The sequence below is a fragment of the Aethalodelphis obliquidens genome, unplaced genomic scaffold, assembly GCF_003676395.1.
Source record: "Aethalodelphis obliquidens isolate GAN/ISIS:26980383/991018 unplaced genomic scaffold, ASM367639v1 scaffold99, whole genome shotgun sequence".
In the NCBI taxonomy this organism is placed as follows: Eukaryota; Metazoa; Chordata; class Mammalia; order Artiodactyla; family Delphinidae; genus Aethalodelphis; species Aethalodelphis obliquidens.
The window spans coordinates 1,010,966-1,022,966 of record NW_020838043.1 but is presented as its reverse complement, the minus strand read 5'-3'; the positions used below and the strand labels follow the sequence as shown (position 1 = coordinate 1,022,966).

The 12,001-nt window shown below is 40.8% G+C and overlaps 1 protein-coding gene across 1 annotated transcript in view; it reads left to right on the top strand.

The window, feature by feature from the left end:
* The window catches only part of PHEX (phosphate regulating endopeptidase X-linked), a 204,726-nt gene that overhangs the window by 171,055 nt on the left and 21,670 nt on the right, over positions 1-12,001 (top strand). The window lies entirely within an intron of this gene.

The window sequence follows — 12,001 nt, the reverse complement described above, 5'->3', positions numbered from 1 at the left end:
CAAACGAGCAAAGTTGCATTTCTTTGACCATTCATCCATAGTCACATCTCCTCCTTTTTTTTTTTTGAATTTTATTTTATTTATTTTTTTATACAGCAGGTTCTTATTAGTTATCCATTTTATATATATTAGTGTATATATGTCAATCCCAATCTCCCAGTTCATCACACCACCACTGCCCCCTGGCCACTTTCCCCCCTTGGTGTCCATACGTTTCTTCTCTACATCTGTGTCTCTATTTCTGCCCTGCAAACCGGTTCATCTGTACCATTTTTCTAGGTTCCACATATATGCGTTAATATATGATATTTGTTTTTCTCTTTTCTGACTAACTTCACTCTGTATGACAGTCTCTAGATCCATCCATGTCTCTACAAATGACCGAATTTCGTTCCTTTTTATGGCTGAGTAATATTCCATTGTATATATGTACCACATCTTCTTTATCTGTTCATCTGTCGACGGGCATTTAGGTTGCTTCCATGACATGGCTATTGTAAATAGTGCTGCACTGAACATTGGGGTACATGTGTCTTTTTGAATTATGGTTTTCTCGGGTATATGCCCAGTAGTGGGATTGCTGGGTCATATGGTAATTCTATTTTTAGTTTTTTAAGGAACCTCCGTACTGTTCTCCGTAGTGGCTGTATCAATTTACATTCCCACCAGCAGTGCAAGAGGGTTCCGTTTTCTCCACGCCCTCTCCAGCAGTTGTTGTTTGTAGATTTTCTGATGATGCCCATTCTAACTGGTGTGAGGTGATACCTCATTGTAGTTTTGATTTGCATTTCTCTAATAATTAGTGATGTTGAGCAGCTTTTCATGTGCTTCTTGGCCATCTGTACGTCTTCTTTGGAGAAGTGTCTATTTAGGTCTGCTGCCCATTTTTGGATTGGGTTGTTTGTTTTTTTAATATGGAGCTGCATGACCTGTTTATATATTTTGGAGATTAATCCTTTGTCAGTTGCTTCATTTGCAAATATTTTCTCCCATTCTGAGGGTTGTCTTTTGGTCTTGTTTATGGTTTCCTTTGCTTTGCAAAAGCTTTTAAGTTTCATTAGGTCCCATTTGTTGATTTTTGTTTTTATTTCCATTACTCTAGGAGGTGGATCAAAAAAGATCTTTGTGATTTATGTCAAAGAGTGTTCTTCCTATGTTTTCCTCTAAGAGTTTTATAGTGTCCAATCTTACATTTAGGTCTTTAACCCATTTTGAGTTTATTTTTGTGTATGGTGTTAGGGAGTGTTCTAATTTCATTCTTTTACATGTAGCTGTCCAGTCTTCCCAGCACCACTTATTGAAGAGACTGTCTTTTCTCCATTATATATCCTTGCCTCCTTTGTCATAGATTAGGTGACCATAGGTGCGTGGGTTTATCTCTGGGCTTTCTATCCTGTTCCATTGATCTATATTTCTGTTTCTGTGCCAGTATCATGCTGTCTTCATTACTGTAGCTCTGTAGTATAGTCTGAAGTCAGGGAGCCTGATTCCTCCAGCTCCGTTTTTCTTTCTCCAGATTTCAAGATTGCTTTGGCTATTCGGGGTCTTTTGTGTTCCCATACAAATTGTGAAATTCTTTGTTCTAGTTCTGTGAAAAATGCCAATGGTAGTTTGATAGGGATTGCATTGAATCTGTAGATTGCTTTGGGTAGTAGAGTCATTTTCACAATATTGATTCTTCCAATCCAAGAACATGGTATATCTCTCCATCTGTTGGTATCATCTTTAATTTCTTTCATCAGTGTCTTATAGTTTTCTGCATACAGGTTTTTTGTCTCCCTAGGTAGGTTTATTCCTAGGTATTTTATTCTTTTTGTTGCGATGGTAAATGGGAGTGTTTCCTTAATTTCTCTTTTAGGCTTTTCATCATTAATGTATAGGAATGCAAGAGATTTCTGTGCATTAATTTTGTATCCTGCAACTTTACCAAATTCATTGATTAGCTCTAGTAGTTTTCTGGTGGCATCTTTAGGATTCTCTATGTATAGTATCATGTCATTTGCAAACAGTGACAGTTTTACTTCTTTTCCAATTTGTATTCCTTTTATTCCTTTTTCTTCTCTGATTGCCGTGGCGAGGACTTCCAAAACTATGTTGAATAATAGTGGCAAGAGTGGACATCCTTGTCTTGTTACTGATCTTAGAGGAAATGCTTTCAGTTTTTCACCATTGAGAATGATGTTTGCTGTGGGTTTGACATATATGGACTTTATTATGTTGAGGTAGGTTCACTCTATGCCCACTTTCTGGAGAGTTTTTTTTTTATCATAAATGGGTGTTGAATTTCGTCAAAAGCTTTTTCTGCATCTATTGAGATGATCACATGGTTTTTATTTTTCAATTTGTTAATATGGTGTATCACACTGATTTGTGTGTATTGAAGAATGCTTTCATCCCTGCGATAAATCCCACTTGATCATGGTATATGATCCTTTTAATGTGTTGTTGGATTCTGTTTGCTAGTATTCTGTTGAGGATTTTTGCATCTATATTCATCAGTGATATTGGTCTGTAATTTTCTTTTTTTGTAGTATCTTTGTCTGGTTTTGGTATCAGGGTGATGGTGGCCTCATAGAGTGAGTTTGGGAGTGTTCCTTCCTTTGCAATTTTTTGGAGAGTTTGAGAAGGATGAGTGTTAGCTCTTCTCTAAATGTTTGATAGAGTTCACCTGTGAAGCCCTCTGGCCCTGAACTTTTGTTTGTTGGAAGATTTTTAATTACAGTTTCAATTTCATTGCTTGAGTCACATCTCCTTCTGACTCTCCTCTTCTGCCTTCTCCTCCACTTTTTTTTTTTTAAGCCAGTTATTACTGTGGACAACTGGGGCTCAGTTTTGCTGGGGAACTGTAGAATATGCTTCAGCATGATTCCATCTCAGGAGCAAAGGAGCTGGGGTATTTGTCATCCAACTCACTTTCCATCATTAATTGAGGACTGCCAGCAGGTGTATTAACTCCCTGGCATTGCCCAGTATAGGCCTGGAGGGCTCTGGTGGCCAGAGAAAGCCCTCGGGCGACTAGTTTCAGGTGCTGGCAGTTGGAAGCTGTCAGATTGGTGTGCTTCAAAATGGTGAGTGCCCAGGGACAGCAGCAGGCATCGACAAAGCCTGCTATAGGGAAGCGCTATCATTAGCATAAATGAAAATTATCCGTGTGTATTGACCAAATCCATTAATATCATCCCAGGTCTCAGCTGCATAGTTTTCATCAGTGTTCAGGTATTTGGAATCCATTTTTTCTGTTGTTAAGATTAGAAATTTATATATATTTCCATAAAATTAAGGGTTTAGGCTAAGTATTTGCTAAGCTTGCTTCAAACTAAAAAAGTCCTAGAAGTCTTTGATCCTGCTTATCATTAGCAATTTAACTGATCTTCTGTGGTTATATACCTGAACACTTGGACATAGTCTGGTTGGGTTTTGAATTTATTGGTCAATGTATTTGTTTACTGGGTCCACGAGATAATTTTCTGATATAAAAGTCAAAATGATAGAGACTTATGAAATGTTAGTGTTCAACCTTATGCTGAGTGGGAGAGAGATTTTTATTTTTATTTTTTATTTTATTTTATTTTTTTTACATCTTTATTGGAGTATAATTGCCACACAATGGTGTGTCAGTTTCTGCCCCACAACAAAGTGAATCAGCCACACACACGCACACACACACACACACACACACACACACGTTCCCATATCTCCTCCCTCCTGCATCCCCCTCCCTCCCACCCTCCCCATCCCACCCCTCCAGGCGGTCACAAAGTACGGAGCTGTTCCCCCCGTGCTATGCGGCCGCTTCCCACCAGCTATCTGTTTTACATTTGGTAGTGTATATATGTCCATGCCACTCTCTCGCTCCGTCACAGCTTAACCTTCCCCCTCCCCATATCCTCAAGTCCATTCTCTAGTAGGTCTGTGTCTTTATTCCTGTCTTACCCCTAGGTTCTTCATGACATTTTTTTTCATAAATTCCATATATATGTGTTAGTATACTGTATTTGTCTTTCTCTTTCTGTCTGACTTCACTCTGTATGACAGACTCTAGGTCCATCCACCTCATTACAAACAGCTCAGTTTTGTTTCTTTTTATGGCTGAGTAATATTCCATTGTATATTTGTGCCACATCTTCTTTATCCATTCATCTGATGATGGACACTTAGGTTGTTTCCATCTCCGGGCTATTGTAAATAGAGCTGCAATGAACATTTTGATACATGACTCTTTTTGCATTATGGTTTTCTCAGGGTATATGCCCAGTAGTGGGATTGCTGGGTTGTATGGTAGTTCTATTTGTAGTTTTTTAAGGAACCTCCATGCTGTTCTCCATAGTGGCTGTACCAATTCACATTCCCACCAGCAGTGCAAGAGTGTTCCCTTTTCTCCACACCCTGTCCAGCATTTATTGTTTCTAGAATTTTTGATGATGGCCATTCTGACTGGTATGAGATGATATCTCATTGTAGTTTTGATTTGCATTTCTCTAATGATTAATGATGTTGAGCATCCTTTCATGTGTTTGTTGGCAGTCTGTATATCTTCTTTGGAGAAATGTCTATTTAGGTCTTCTGCCCATTTTTGGATTGGGTTGTTGGTTTTTTTGATATCGAGCTGCATGAGCTGCTTGTAAATTTTGGAGATTAATCCTTTGTCAGTTGCTTCATTTGCAAATATTTTCTCCCATTCTGAGGATTGTCTTTTGGTCTTGTTTATGGTTTCGTTTGCTGTGCAAAAGCTTCGAAGTTTCATTAGGTCCCATTTGTTTCTTTTTGTTTTTATTTCCAATTCTCTAGGAGGTGGGTCAAAAAGGATCTTGCTGTGATTTATGTCATAGAGTGTTCTGCCTATGTTTTCCTCTAAGAGTTTGATAGTTTCTGGCCTTACATTTAGGTCTTTAATCCATTTTGAGCTTATTTTCGTGTATGGTGTTAGGGAGTGATCTAATCTCATACTTTTACATGTAGCTGTCCAGTTTTCCCAGCACCACTTATTGAAGAGGCTGTCCTTTCTCCACTGTACATTCCTGCCTTCTTTATCAAAGATAAGGTGACCATATGTGCGTGGGTTTATCTCTGGGCTTTCTTTCCTGTTCCATTGATCTATCTTTCTGTTTTTGTGCCAGTACCATACTGTCTTGAATACTGTAGCTTTGTTGTATAGTCTGAAGTCAGGGAGCCTGATTCCTCCAGCTCCGTTTTTCGTTCTCAAGATTGCTTTGGCTATTCAGGGTCTTTTGTGTTTCCATACAAACTGTGAAATTTTTTGTTCTAGTTCTGTGAAAAATGCCAGTGGTAGTTTGATAGGGATTGCATTGAATCTGTAGATTGCTTTGGATAGTACAGTCATTTTCACAATGTTGATTCTTCCATTCCAAGAACATGGTATATCTCTCCATCTATTTGTGTCATCTTTAATTTCTTTCATCAGTGTCTTATAATTTTCTGCATACAGGTCTTTTGTCTCCTTAGGTAGGTTTATTCCTAGATGTTTTATTCTTTTTGTTGCATTGGTAAATGGGAGTGTTTTCTTGATTTCACTTTCAGATTTTTCATCATTAGTGTATAGGAATGCCAGAGATTTCTGTGCATCAATTTTGTATCCTCATACTTTTCCAAATTCATTGACTAGCTCTTGTACTTTTCTGGTAGCATCTTTAGGATTCTCTATGTATAGTATCATGTCATCTGCAAACAGTGACAGCTTTATTTCTTCTTTTCCGATTTGGATTCCTTTTATTTCCTTTTCTTCTCTGATTACTGTGGCTAAAACTTCCAAAACTATGTTGAATAAGAGTGGTGAGAGTGGGCAACCTTGTCTTGTTCATGATCTTAGTGGAAATGCTTTCAGTTTTTCACCATTGAGGATAATGTTGGCTGTGGGTTTCTCATATATGGCCTTTATTATGTTGAGGAAAGTTCCCTCTATGCCTACTTTCTGGAGGCTTTTTATCATAAATGGGTGTTGAATTTTGTCGAAAGCTTTCTCTGCATCTATTGAGCTGATCATATGGTTTTTCTCCTTCAGTTTGTTAATATGGTGTATCACGTTGATTGATTTGCATATATTGAAGAATCCTTGCATTCCTGGAATAAACCCCACTTGATTATGGTGCATGATCCTTTTAATGTGCTGTTGGATTCTGTTTGCTAGTATTTTGTTGAGGATTTTTGCATCTATGTTCATCAGTGATATTGGCCTGTGGTTTTCTTTCTTTGTGACATCCTTGTCTGGTTTTGGTATCAGAGTGATGGTGGCCTCGTAGAATGAGTTTGGGAGTGTTCCTCCCTCTGCTATATTTTGGAAGAGTTTAAGAAGGACAGGTGTTAGCTCTTCTCTAAATGTTTGATAGAATTCGCCTGTGAAGCCATCTGGTCCTGGGCTTCCGTTTGTTGGAAGATTTTAATCACAGTTTCAGTTTCAGTGCTTGTGATTGGTCTGTTCATATTTTCTATTTCTTCCTGACTCAGTCTTGGCAGGTTGTGCATTTCTAAGAATTTGTCCATTTCTTCCAGGTTGTCCATTTTATTGGCATAGAGTTGCTTGTAGTAATCTCTCATGATCTTTTGTATTTCTGCAGTGTCAGTTGTTACTTCTCCTTTTTCATTTCTAATTCTGTTGATTTGAGTCTTCTCCCTTTTTTTCTTGATGCGTCTGGCTAATGGTTTATCAATTTTGTTTATCTTCTCAAAGAACCATCTTTTAGTTTTATTGATCTTTGCTATCATTTCCTTCATTTCTTTTTCATTTATTTCTGATCTCATTTTTATGATTTCTTTCCTTCTGCTAACTTTGGGGTATATTTGTTCTTCTTTCTCTAATTGCTTTAGGTGTAAGGTTAGGCTCTTTATTCGAGATGTTTCCTGTTTCTTAAGGTAGGATTGTATTGCTATAAACTTCCCTCTTAGAACTGCTTTTGCTGCATCCCATAGGTTTTGGGTTGTTGTGTTTTCATTGTCATTTGTTCCTAGGTATTTTTTGATTCCCTCTTTGATTTCTTCAGTGATTTCTTGGTTATTAAGTAGTGTATTGTTTAGCCTCCATATGTTTGTATTTTAAACAGATTTTTTCCTGTAATTGATACCTAATCTACAGCATTGTGGTCGGAAAAGATACTTGATATGATTTCAATTTTCTTAAATTTACCAAGGCTTGATTTGTGATGCAAGATATGATCTATCCTGGATAATGTTCCATGAGCACTTAAGAAGAATGTGTATTCTGTTCTTTTTCGATGGAATGTCCTATAAATATCAATTAAGTCCATCTTGTTTAATGTATCTTTTAAAGCTTGTGTTTCCTTATTTATTTTCATTTTGGATGATCTGTCCCTTGGTGAAAGTGGAAAAAAAGAAAGAAGATAAAGAAAAATAAAGTAAGATAAAATACAGTAAAGTTATTAAAGTTAAAAAATAATTATTAAAAAAAATTAAAAGAAACAAAAAAAATCATAAATCTTGCTCTCAAAGTCCACCTCCTCAATTTGGGATGATTCCTTGTCTAAAGGAGGGAAGGAAGGAAGGAAAGAATGAAGATAAAGTAAAATAAACTAAAGTTATTAAAATGTAAAGTAATTATTAAGAAAAAAAAATTTTTATAAAAAGGACGGATAGAACCCTTGGACAAATGGTGGAAGCAAAGCTATACAGACAAAATCTCACACAGAAGCGTATACATACACACTCACAAAAAGAGGAAAAGGGGAAAAAAATCATAAGTCTTGTTCTCCAAGTCCACCTCCTTAATTTGGGATGATTCGTTGTCTATTCACGTATTCCACAGATGCAAGGTACATCAAGTTGATTGTGGAGCTTTAATCCGCTGCTTCTGAGGCTGCTGGGAGAGATTTCCCTTTCTCTTCTTTGTTCTAACAGCTCCCAGGGGCTCAGCTTTGGATTTGGCCCCGCCTCTGTGTGTAGGTCGCAGGAGGGCGTCTGTTCTTCGCTCAGACAGGCAGACAGGATGGGGTTAAAGGAGCCGGTGATTCGGGGGCTCTGGCTCACTCAGGCGCGGGGGAGGGAGGGGCACGGAGTGTGGGGTGGGCCTGCGGCGGCAGAGGCCGGCATGACGTTGCACCAGCCTGAGGCGCGCCGTGCGTTCTCCTGGGGAAGTTGTCCCTGGATCCCGGGACCCTGGCAGTGGCGGGCTGCACAGGCTCCCCAGAAGGGGGGTGTGGAGAGTGACCTGTGCTCGCACACAGGCTTCTTGGTGGCGGCAGCAGCAGCCTTAGCGTCTCATGCCCGTCTCTGGGGTCCACGCTTTTAGCCGCGGCTCGCGCCCATCTCTGGAGCTCCTTTAAGCAGCGCTCTTAATCCCCTCTCCTCACGCACCAGGAAACAAAGAGAGAAGAAAAAGTCTCTTGCCTCTTTGGCAGGTCCAGACTTTTCCCCGGACTCCCTCCCGGCTAGCCGTGGTGCACTAACCCCTTGCAGGCTGTGTTCACGCCGCCAACCCCAGTCCTCTCCCTGTGCTCCGACCGAAGCCCGAGCCTCAGCTCCCAGCCCCACCTGCCCCGGTGGGGGAGCAGACAAGCCTCTCGGGCTGGTGAGTGTCGGTCGGCACTGATCCTCTGTGCGGGAATCTCTCCGCTTTGCCCTCCGCACCCCTGTTGCTGTGCTCTCCTCCGTGGCTCCGAATCTTACCCCCTCTGCCCCCCGCAGTCTCCGCCCGCGAAGACTAGTGTGTGGAAACCTTTCCTCCTTCACAGCTCTCTCCCGCTGGTGCAGGTCCTGTCGCTATCCTTTTGTCTCTGTTTTGTCTTTTTTCTTTTGCCCTACCCAGGTACGTGGGACTTTTCTTGCCTTTTGGGAGGTCTGAGGTCTTCTGCCAGCGTTCAGTAGGTGTTCTGTAGGAGTTGTTCCACGTGTAGATGTATTTCTGGTGTATCTGTGGGGAGGAAGGTGATCTCCGTGTCTTACTCTTCGGCCATCTTCCCCTCTTCCCGAGATTTTTATTTTTTTCCTAAGTGTTCTGTGTTTGCATTGAAGCCATTCATCCTCTATTAACATGCCCATTCAATGAATAATTATTAAGCATCGTTGGGCACTCAACATTGGAAATGTGGAGGTGCTGGAGAGATGGAGATCACAGTCCAGTGAGATGGGTTCCCATACATGCATCTGTTCTAGATGGATTTCCTCCAGAACCAAGGAGTGGCTATTCTTTCTGCTCACACTGGTCAGCTTAGCCCTCCGGTGAGTGTTGGGTCTAATTGTGGTGACATAAACAAGCTGAATTATTTCCAGAGGAAAGAATCAAGATTGTAAACGGCATAAGACAAAATATCCCAAAGTGTGTGTTCCATGAAGTAGTAATAGAGGTGAGTTGTCCTCCCCTTCCCTTTGTTTTGGAGAATGGCAGTACTTAGCAGCATAGAAATTCCCAAGAAGTCCTGCCAGAAGTCCCTAAACTCCCCTTTTTCCTGTGTTTTGGGAACTGCTGGTCAAGAATTCATGACTGAAGAGAAAAGAGTTGAAAGAACTTGAGAAGAGAACACTTGAGGGGTAACCTCGTAACTGTTTTCACATTTTTTAAGGAAAGTTAAGGTAGCAGAATCATTTACTAAATTTGGGGAGGCCAGAGGGGTGTTTAGAATACCTTAGACCACTACACTAGACCAATAGGTAGAAGAGAGATTCCAGATCAACATTAGGAGCACTGTTTTGTTCGGAACTAGTCGAAGAGGCAGTGATCCACCTCAGAAGGGGTTGAGCTCCTGGTCATTGGACATGCCTAAGGGGAGAAGTCTTAGGACCATTTGAATGGGTTTTTGTAGACCTCTGCTAAGGAATTGAACTAAGTGACCTTAAAGCTGCTTGTAACTCTGAGATTTTTATGAATTTCCACTTCAGGCATAGAGTAGCCTCTACTTGATGACAGCACGAGCTCATGGTTGCTCCAGACAGCAGTACGGTGGTTTTGTTGTTGACAGCAAATCCTGTGCTTATGTTGAACCCATCTGGTAGTAAGAACAAAAGAGAAACTGAGTAGGTGGAAAAATTGTCATCTTCTGCATTTTATTTTTGGAAGGCTAGATTTTCTCTGCAGGAGTCTTCTTTTTTCTGGCCAGCAAGTCACATTTTAAAAGGCATACAAGTTTATTTATTTATTTTTATCACATGCTAATTTAAATAACGTCCATTGATACAACGGAAGATGTGAATTTAGTATTATGAAACATTATCATTGTCAGGCTTAGTCATCTAAAATTACTTTTTCTTTGGCTCTTGCCCAAAAGATTGTGATTATGTAACTGAGAATTGGAACTTGCAATGATTCAATCATTTTCTGAATTCTCTATTACCCTTTGCAAATAGGAAGCTCGTTGGAGCAGTCCCTCTTAAGGGACATTTATTGCAGAGCAGTTGCTATAAGCTTCCATTGTTCATCCCTTAAATTCGTCCAGTCAACAGCATTGACCGAGGCTTGTAGAGGACTGAGTACTATTCTCAGCTGAGAGTCCTGGAAAAAATGAAATGTTGCAGGCTGCATAGTGATAGCTACTGCTGCAAAAATTAGCACTATGTAAAATTACAAGTTTGCCCCACACTGCTCTGATAGATCTATGATTGAAATGCATAATTTTACTCTTTTATTTATTTATTTATTTTGCGGTACGGGGGTCTCTCACCGCTGTGGCCTCTCCCCCTGCGGAGCAAGGCTCTGCACGCGCAGGCCCAGCGGCCATGGCTCACGGGCCCAGCCGCTCCGTGGCACGTGGGATGTGGGACCCTCCTGGACCAGGGCACGAACCCGTGTCCCCTGCATCGGCAGGCAGACTCCCAACCACTGCACCACCAGGGAAGCCCTACTCTTACTTCTTTAATGAAGGTTTGCAATGATGGAAAAATAGTAGGACAGCATTTTTTCAAATGCAAATTACCTTGCAGGAGAGAAATAACAAAGGAAGGAACTGCCACCAAAGGGAAAAATTAAATCTTAGAACACTTCCTTGGGTATAGTTGAGACAAACAATTAACATGTTAAGGATCATTATGTCCTGTAATAACATGTTGCTTCAAAAATTTTTGTTCCTTCCACTTATAGGTCCTATCTATTTGCTGGGTGACTTTGATGTTGCATCAGGAACCAACTGTGAAATATTTTTAGTATAATTACAAATCTTAGGAAGAATCCTTATAACAAGGATTTTAAGTTGTCTGTAATCCTCATGCACACGTTAAATGACTAAAATAAGTTACACATTGATCTGTCACTTGCAAGAAATGGTAAAGTTAATTAATCAATTAGTTAAATCATTATTACTTACTGTGTACTAGGTACAGAGAATTTAGCAGCAATCAAGTAGATAAGGGTTTGGCCTTCAGGGGACTTTTAGTTGAGAGAGAAGATCCCAGACACACATAGAGGGAAGCCCCCCTATTGATTTCCTGATATATGATTTATATGTTCTCTTTCAGTTACCTATTGCTCCGTAACAAAGCGCCACCACTGTTCGCTCATGATTCTGCAATTTGGGCGGGAGTCAGCCGAGACAGCTTGTTTCTGCTCTGTGCAGTACTGGCTGGGACAGACAGCTCGATGGGGGCCATAGGATCTAAGATGATTTTGCTCACGTGTCTGGTGCCTCAGCTGGGCTGGCTCTAATGGCTGGGGCCTGGCTGGGCCTCTCTCTTTCTTTAGAGGTCTCTCGACGTTTGGCATCTCTCACTTGCTTCGCTTGGCTTCTTTTTCTCCAGCTCATTACCCCAACTTCTTTACACTGCAGCTGACTTCCAAGGAGGCACAAAAATGGAAGTTATAAGGCCTCAGCCCAGAAGTCACACGCGGCCCCTTCCACTGCATTCTGTTGGCCACAGCAGGTCCCGAGGCTCATCCAGATTCAAGGGGGGAGGAAATAGATTTCCTCTTGGCGGGAGGAGGAGCACATGCGTTCAGGGTGGGTGGCATTGTCGGCGGTCACCTTTGTAGGTGACCTACCACGTGGTTCTTTAGGGGTGAAGAGAAATAATATCACGTCTTTTCCAGATCTGGTTCAGGCTTCACAGT